Source organism: Plutella xylostella, chromosome 23, assembly GCF_932276165.1.
Source record: "Plutella xylostella chromosome 23, ilPluXylo3.1, whole genome shotgun sequence".
Lineage (NCBI taxonomy): Eukaryota > Metazoa > Arthropoda > Insecta > Lepidoptera > Plutellidae > Plutella > Plutella xylostella.
Window position 1 is genome coordinate 8,377,744 of NC_064003.1, and position 8,402 is coordinate 8,386,145.

Here is an 8,402-nt window from a genome sequence, read left to right on the forward strand (position 1 = left end):
GACATTTAGATTGGTTTATCAACACAACAAAAGTAGTACCATAGACTATACAGGGTGATTGGTAAGTCGATGTATTCCTTTAAATGGGTTATAGACGAAGGCATTTCCAGTCGATTGAACCCCATAATGCATTATCCGAAAGTCAACCATTTCTGAGTTATTTAAGTTTCAAGTTTTTTTTAGGTTTTTGCCAAAATTTATCTTTTAAAACATTTTTTTAAAAATAATATTCATTTTCTCAATACTTTTTTGATTGTTTTGGATTAGTGACACCTTAGCCAACTAATTATAATCATTAAATGCGCAAAATTTAACTTAATTTAGACACAGTGCTTCAAAATAGGTGAAACATTAAGAAAATGTTACGAAAGGTGAAAACAAAAATGCTGAATTAAAAAAGAATTTTATCTGAAAATTTTTCAGGCACTACAGCTTAAAAACATAGTCAATTTATAAGCTTTATAATGACATATGCCAATCTAAAATCGATTAAGGTATGACGAAGATATAGCCAAAACAACCACATAAGCGGACAAATCTCAGTATGGAAACGAACAAGATTTGTTCCAATTTTAAGGTAAAAACTCCTATAACTAGACTTAGAAGAGCTCTGAACCTACTGAAAAGTACTTTCGGCTAACCGTGTTATCGGACAAGCATTATTTCGGTGAAGCAACCTTATCGTCGATCTGTGCTTTTGAGGAACCGTCATCATCATCATCATCGACTCATCACGTCCCCACTGCTGGGGCACGGGTCTCTTTTCCAATGAAGGAAGCGTTTAGGCCTAGTCCTCCACGCTGGCCTAGTGCGAGTTGGTGGACCCCAACACAAGCAAGCTTATGCTGAGAGAGTTGTCGGGTAAGTGTGAAACCCGAGTATCAGATGTTTTCAAGCCGCCTGAAGGCCTCTGACTAGGCTTAACGACTGCTGCCTAAGCAGCAACCGGGACCCACGGCCTAACGTGCCGTCCGACACATGGAAGCGTCCAGAAAAGAACCAGTTGAAATCGGTCACCCATCCAATGGCTGACTATGCCAGTTGTTGCTTAACCTCGGTGATCAGTTACGATCACTGAAGCCAGCTCGACTACGGACGTTTCTGAGGAACCGTGCTATCGGAGAACAATAATTAATAGACGGTTCAGAGCTCTACAAAGTCCAGTTATAAGAGCTTTTACCTTAAAATTGGAACAAATCTTGTTCGTTTCCCTACTGAGATTTGTCCGCCTATGTGGTTGTTTTGGCAATATCTTGGTCATACCTTAATCGATTTTAAATTGGTATATGTCATTTTAAAGCTTATAAATTGACTATGTTTTTAAGCTGTAGTGCCTGAAAATTTTTCAGATAAAATTCTTTTTAAATTCAGCATTTTTGTTTTCACCTTTCGTAACATTTTCTTAATGTTTCACCTATTTTTGATGCACTGTGTCTAAATTAAGTTAAATTTTGCGCATTTAATGATAATAATTAGTTGGCTAAGGTGTCACTAATCCAAAACAATCAAAAAAGTATTGAGAAAATGAATATTATTTTTAAAAAATTGTTTTAAAAGATAAATTTTGGCAAAAACCTAAAAAAAAAAAAAACTTAAATAACTCAGAAATGGTTGACTTTCGGATAATGCATTATGGGGTTCAATCGACTGGAAATGCCTTCGTCTATAACCCATTTAAAGGAATACATCGACTTTCCAATCACCCTGTATAACCATATGGTAGTACTCGTACTTAACCATATTTTTGTTTTAACGTTTTACGGCTCCAAGTATTCACTGTATTCAGTGATGTTGAGCTAATTATAATTGTACAGTACCTACTCAGTATTCCTAGTTTACTGTAAATAAAACGGATAACTAAAAGCCTTTCGGTACCTAGCTTTATTGTTATTTTTGGCACTCATAAAATACATAATTTAATTGAAAATTTAATCCACTATTCTGAAATAAAGCTGTGTAACCAATATGTATAACCTACCTACCTAACAGAATAATAATAATAATTAATTTTGATACAAAATATCCAACTACTGACGTTTATGTGATGGATGAAAGCCACCAGGCTCCGAAAAGTGATACAAAATTTGAGTGTTACTCAATATGAAACAGCGCCGATGCTCTGTTTTATTCGGCCGTTGCCGATTGGGCCACTAAAATGATGCTGTTAGAAATTGCATCATATAGTTAGGTATACGATCTCAAGAAAAACGATAACACGATTACGTCCAGCAAATGTTTGCTAGCCTACTTTTTTTTAAATCTTTCCACCCGACTACGCCGAAGCCCGCCACGCATTGTTTGACACCTCGGAAACACACATAACATGAATCGGTAGCTCATTCTAAACTACTTTCGTAGTACCGATAGTACTAAGATTAGTAATAGTACCGATCTTGAGTATCAATACGTATACCTATACATTATAGCAAACATGTGTATTTATTATCAGGTGAATAAGGTAATTACGATGCATTGCTTTAGCTGCTATAAAATATGCTATATTAAACATAAAATATGCTATCTAAACCGAAGTGTCGTCTAGCGAACTTGCATTTAGAAGGAAACCAATAAAGACATATTTCGCAGAGAGTAGCATTTTAGGCGCCCAGCCGCGTCATGCTCGGGCCATCAATAACACTGTGTCTCTCATATTGGGCGGAAAATTCAATAAAATTTTATCAGGCGATTCCATAGTTTCCACTGCTAGTGATTCGGGAGCGCTTCATACAAATTGGCACGTTTGCAGAAAATAAACGGCGGAAAGTTTTCATTGAGTTCGAACTAGCTTTTTTAAATCATAGCAGGAGTGATAGGTTTGAAAGTTTGAAGTCTTGGTGATATTTCTTGTACATAAGCAACTGCTGCTTGTTATCATTGTAAATAAGATGTTATAGGCTATACTTATTAACTGTTACTATCAGGATGACTTATGTATGTAGATTGCGACTGACTGACATAATATTATGATCAATATTTGATCATTTTCACTACAAACAAAGGAATTGATCCTCATATTATTTCGTTAGAAGCCATTTATAAAGAGCCAACAAAGCATTTTATTTGCGAACAGAAGCACATCCAATTTGCATTCCTCAGCCGGAGCCGATCGACGAAATCCGTTATAATTCAATATTCAGACGCAATCCCATAAAGAAATCGCGGGGTAAACTGAAAAATCGCCCTCAAAGGAATGCAAACCGAGCACAACAAATGGGGGGGAGCCTTATTGTGCAACCTTCAAAACCAGACGTACTAATCGACCCTTTTGAGATCCCAACTAACGGGAAACTCACATTTCCATAACAATAAAAATTTGATCCGAACATCTAGAAATGCCTGCGCGATATTCACGGATCATAAAGTCGGTACTCCTACTAAGTGCGTCGCGGCCAGTGTGAGTTGGTCCCCAGTTGTCTTCCTGATCCTCGGTTATGTATGTACCCTGAGGGGATCAGAGTAACCTGGTGGTGTTCGCGAAGAGTGTGACGCTCGCACAACGCTACCGTTTTGCAGCAGCCGATGCTGCTTTAACTCCATTTATTAAAATTATATTCGTCGCTATGAAAGCTAAATTGTTTCAAAGTGTCATTAATTCTTTTTTGGGACAGTTTTTATTTTGGAAGTTTAAAATTTTATGAAAAACTAGGGATTTGCGATGCACCTACAGCAAAGTACCTACAAAGTCTTTTGGCTCTTTTGGAAATGTTATTTATTGTTATGTGGTCACAGTGTTAAAAGTGAGTGAGCTTTTACTTCTAATGTTTTTCTGCCACCATTAATCAGTATCACCAAGAATATAATAGGTCATGTTTTAGATTTAAAAAATATAAAAAAGAATGACTGAGCTATCAAAACATTGATAAAGACAATATTGAAGATATCCGAAATATTCCGAAGACGAAAATTAGCAATGCAAAAATATAAATACACGACAGATACAAAGCGTGGTTCCCGGAAACAATCCTTTGTTATTATTCAACAGAACCGCATATGATATGATACATGTATCAGTCACATTTGATAAATCAGGGTGCCGTTGTGCAGTTGCCCCTCAGACATATATGACACTAGATGCCCCAAGTGTTCGTACTGCGCGTGACAAAAGTTCAACTTTTGGCTGGTACATTTAGTTGGAACTGTCATTATCAGTATCAAAAATAATACCTTCCTTTACCAATTTCGGCACGCGCGGTTTTTATAGAAATTATTGCATTTGTGGCATCTAATGTAATGTATGTTTGTAAGTTTCCCCTATAAATATGCTAGGGCCTGCTACCGAACAGGGAAATATAATGCATTCATACATTTGCACGTAAGCAACCACGGCTTAACGCAAAAGAGCTGTGTTTTCGTTTTATTCAATATTCCTTGACATGCTGTTATGTTGGTGGACCTACACAATAGTGTTAAATAAAATAGTGGGAAGGTTTAAATAAATAAATATTTTACTATCTAAGAACAATTTTGCTGAATGACTAGATTGAAAAAATACGTTAATACATTATGTGGACAGGTACCTAATTATTTATTTTTCTTGTACGCAATTTATATTAGTAAGTATATTCACGAATTATCATCTACTACTCTTCTTCAAACAGAAGATTTCGAAGAAATTATGATCAAAGATGATCGTTTTAGGTCCGCAAAAAACCTTTACCAACAAGATGAAGAAGCAGGAATATAATGTTATGGCGTAGGCATACTAACTATTTAAATACATGAATAAGTACGTTATTTCCACCCTAACCGTATAAACGGTAGCGCCTATGTACCGCGTACACCGACATTCATTTTCCGCCATAAGTAGAGCGCGCGTTATATTCACATTCAAATTGAAATTGTGCACAGCTTTTCTAAACATTTGCTACGTTTTTCCATTTAAAAGGCGTATGCAAAGTGCCTACACAGGGCCACCGCGAGCTGCTGGTGTAAAGCAAGACGAATGAGCCTGCACTTTTGACGTCCTCTGGAACATGAGGTGATATTTTTGTCGTTTGTTTTTGGGGTTCTTACGGAGAATTCGCAAAGATTGTATTCCAAATAAAATGCAAATTTTATAAAGGTCATAGCTGGGTGAGTTGGAGTTGGATGGCTCTAATGAGACCTAAGAATTCGCAAAGATTGTAAGTGTTTAACAAAGTGTATTTTTATGATTAAGTATTTGTGAATTTCCTATGATACTCATGATGATCTATTTATGTTGATTTGAAATGATGCTTACCGAGACACATTTATTATCATCATGTAAATGGTTTCATTGACACAGAAAGTTATATATTTAAGAGGTCATCGGTTATTACATAAACTACTGGCTTTACTAACAGCAATAACGCCAAGACGCGAATGAGTTTTACTGCAAAAAAATATAACAACCCTTGCATCTATGACCTCTCCTTTCTTTGGATGAAGTTTTCAATAACTGTTATGACAGAACGTCACAAAAATAACTTAGCTCGTTCTTGGCCAATTTCTTCAGGCTGTCGAGCGTTTCAAACGAATGGGCAAATTATGAAAATCGCTTTCACGCAGTCCTCAATGGTTGCAGCAAAGAGTTTTGTGATACGTTGCTCTTGTGTAGTGAACTTTTACAACTTTTCTACTTGAATGTACTTTTGTGGTTTCGCCTCGATGAAAAATTGTCGAGTGGGTCAAAGAGTTTGCTTGTGCCGATTTAGTTTAAATTGTTCTACTTATATAAAGTTTACAGTTGAGATTTAAAACGTTGAATAAAATTTTCCTAAATACACAATTACATTAATGTAAGTAATTCTATAACTGATACGTGTACACCTTCTTCTTTTACTCCATAAGTCTTACATTCACCCAAAGGTTGCCTGGAAGAGATCGCTTTTAGCGATAAGGCCGCCTATTGTGCTTAATCCTTTTGTTATTTAATGTATGTTGTGTGTTTTTCAATAAAGTTATATTGTTTTGTATTGTATTGTAGGATTCTGTAGCATAAATTAATTGAACCATTTATAAACACGTCAAGTTCTTTCGCTTTCAATAATGCGCGTTTTATATCATGAAATTTACATAATCGTTTCTTCTAAAGGCTTCACTTAGCTCAAATTTGCAAATCACAGTAAATAACATCCATCATTCAATAGTTACGGCGGACCACCGAGCCACAGTTCTCAGAAAAGCGAATAATTTACAATGAGACGGCAAATTGAATTAGTAGTCGACTGTAGTGTTGCCACTCGATACGCCAATATTGATTATTTATCGATAGTTTTGGTAACACGATAGTATCGGTAGTCAATCGATAGTATTGTCGTTGCTGACCAATTAACTGTCAAAATCTATAGTATTTGCTTTTTGATATTGAATATTCTGCCGATAGAATAGGTAAATAGTTTGTCACTAAAATATCGATATTTAAGTGGTTGACCGGCATGATACTATCCATAGCATTGCTGTTTACCAATAGTATAGCAGTAATAATGTAGGTAATTATTTTTGAAATCGAACAATTGATTATTACTACATTTTAATGAGATAATAGTATATTTTTAGTGTTAACTGTGACTAAGATAGTATGTTAGTTATGTACATTGTTACTAACAAAATATGAATTATGGATTGATTACAAAACTATCGATTTTTCGACACCACTAGTCGACTTGCGTTTTCAATCGCACGGCGCCGCCCATTCACGTCTCCAACGCCGAGGTAGCCAACGCGTTAAATTCGCAGCTAAGATAGAACTGTAATACCTAAATCGATTCCGCCAGGTTAAAGAATTAAATGGCTCGTAAAAATTAATAGGTCTACTCTCCGGCTGTGAGAGGAGCGGCGGTACACATGGTTGGGTGCTGCAGCCATGCTTCCGCGATACAGCCGCTGGAGGGTCACTCTATACTCACGAAAAAGGAACGAACGAGAGTCGTCGTTCAAATAGCACGTTTAACGTCGTTGAAAAGCACGTTTAACGTCGTTCAAATAACGAGATAGAGTCGTGGCACGCGTAGCAGCGATCCGAAACTTAGTTTTTCGTCATATAGAGTGACCCCCCTGGTCTGTGGTAATACAGTATGACTGCATTAACCATGGCTCTATCTCGTTGTATTAAGCGTGCCAATTGCGTGACAATTCTCGTTCGTTGGTTCGTCGATTTATAGAGAGACCCTCCTGTAGCGATGAATTCGCGATACAGTAGCTCGTCTGTGGAAATACAGTGTGAAATCCGTGGTCGTCTTCTGTTAACTGCATACTTCATCATCGTTCATGTTTTAAGCTGAACACTAGAGGCGGTGCAGTGTGCGTCAAAATTACGTTACAACAAAACATGGTAGGTTTATAATAGGTATTTTATCAAAACTATCGTAAGCTTTTCTGAGACTACTGAAAATTTGAGTACGTCATTCAATGAACCATCTAAAGTGATACTTAAATAATTATGCAATTCTTGGTTATCATCAAAACCAGCAGCTGTGTCCACACTGTCGCGACACTGTGTCACCACAAAACTGCCTCCCGTGCTGCTCATGCATACCCTCGCAGAATGGCACTTTTCCAGTTTATGAATTACTTGCGAACTTTATGACGGCGTTGTCAAGGCTCTCAGGGCTGGCATTTTTTTCGCGTCACGTGCTCCAGACGCATGCGAAATTGGATTTTTAGATAGAGAATGAGAGATATATGGCGGGTATTAGCGCTTGTGCTAAGGAAATGATGTCGGGACGTTTTCATTGTTTTTGTTGGCAGGTTTTTTTAGACAGAAAATGATTGAGATTGTGCTTTGTTATTTTTGTTGTTGTTGTTTTTATTGATTGTTGATTGTTTCTGTTTTTTCCCCGTACTAACAATACTAACAATATTATGTGTAAGATTATAATGGAGGAATATTTTTCGACCCAATGAGTGCATTCATGTTTATGATGACAACATTAATTCGTTGGCAATGTTTTCGCCATGATTGTTCAAAATAAGTTCAGCCGTTTCATATAAAAATAAGCTTATTCGTCCAAGTTACTGTCGGAGTTTCCTTTAATTTACTTCAGATTATTTTCGTAAAATATACTTTTATATAACTTTTCATGAAACTATTTTCAGCACCACACATTAATGGAACACAGTGGGGTGTCACATGCAAAAATCATTTCGTGCTTTGGACATGTTAAGGTCGATTTACACCAAATAAACATAGAGGTAGAGTTAGAACAAGGACATTAGGTAAATAGAACCTTGGTTAATTGCTAGAAGGTTTATATTTTCATGTGCGTATGTTTTGACGCATTAAATAACGGGATAGATGTGAACTAATATTTCAGGTTATGATGTTCCTGATAACGTGTGAAACGATGTGGTGACAGAAGGTTTTCACAGCGTGACTAGTTTTTAGGTGCCTACCTAAAATGTTACACATAGCTGTGATGGCACGAAATATTATCGTGTTT